Source organism: Cryptomeria japonica, unplaced genomic scaffold (genome assembly GCF_030272615.1).
Source record: "Cryptomeria japonica unplaced genomic scaffold, Sugi_1.0 HiC_scaffold_27, whole genome shotgun sequence".
NCBI classification, from domain to species: Eukaryota; Viridiplantae; Streptophyta; class Pinopsida; order Cupressales; family Cupressaceae; genus Cryptomeria; species Cryptomeria japonica.
Window position 1 is genome coordinate 295,304 of NW_026728849.1, and position 1,386 is coordinate 296,689.

A 1,386-nucleotide genomic window follows, 5' to 3' on the forward strand; every position below is an offset into this window, starting at 1 on the left:
TAAAATTTGAAATGACTGCGTACGCGCTTAGGTTTATTGTTCATGAGTGTAGATAAGATAGTGCGTATGTGCTACCTCTAGGAAAATCAGTGCATACGTGCTGCTTATAGAAAAATGAGTGTGTACGCGCTAATAATCCCAAAAGAATCGTGTACGTGGTACGTGTCAAAAAATTTTTTAAAAAAAATAGGGTCTTATTTTCCCATGAAAGGCACGTTTTTTCATTTTTTTTTTCTTCATTTTCTCTCCTAAACCACAAATGGGGTGCTAGATTTCTCCTCCAGACACTATGGATCAAGGTTAGTTTTTGTTAAATTTTGTCTTTCTTTCCCATTTGTTAAATTTGTTTTACATTTTGAATTTAATTTTATTAATTTTAATTAGGTTTTTTCATTTTTTATTTCAAAACCAGATTCTTCTATTCCACAAGAAGAACAACCAAATGCACCTCCTGAAAACCCACAAGATACACCCCCAATTCCTCCTTTTGACTGCACACTTGAAACACGGGAGCAATTAATTAATCAGTTAGGAAAAAATAGGTCTAAAATCAATAGACTGATTAATAAATTGAAAACATCTAAATTTGAGAATAATCAATCCCTCGCCACTTGCTTAGAAACATTAACTAGTGGTGCCATAATTGTCTCCACACAAATTACCAAATGGGGAAACTTTAGGGATAGGTGTCATCAATTCAATGTTGATGGGCTATCATACGAGGGAGTTAAAAAAAAAAATATTAGTAAACAAGAAATATGTGCCCTTTTTGTTGATCCCAAAACTGGTCAGTCATTACCTCTTAATGCAAAGAGGTTTCCCATACACTAGTGTACCAATGTGCAAATGCAGAATCTTTTTTGGCAGAGGTGGTGGATGGTATTTGATGATCCACCTTGTAATAATTATGAGGTGCCAATGTATTTTTTGAGAAAAATATATTGTGAGTTTGTGCTCAATGTGCATCCAAACTATTTTGACATGAGAGATTTCCATGGTAGAGGTGGTGGCTCTACCCAAGATAGACCTAGAGCCCATAGGCGATTACCCAGGAAGAGTCATCGCCCCCTATCACCCAAACCCAAGGTGCATCAAGTTGTGCCAGTAGAGCTAAAAGAGTCAATGGAGATATAGACTCTTTAGGCAGCCACAACATTGACTAGTGCCATCATCCAGCATGGGACGTCATTAGCACACCCTATTGTATTGGATGATGAGTAATTAGTTTCTCCAAGTGTTGATAGAGAGCCCATCTAGCATATAAGTGTCAGTTGCTCGGGGATATGCTTGAGGATAGATGATGCATCCAGTCTAGATGGATCCACATCTTATTCTTGCACAATTTGCAGGAGTAGATGTCAGGAGCACACGACTGATGATTTTGCG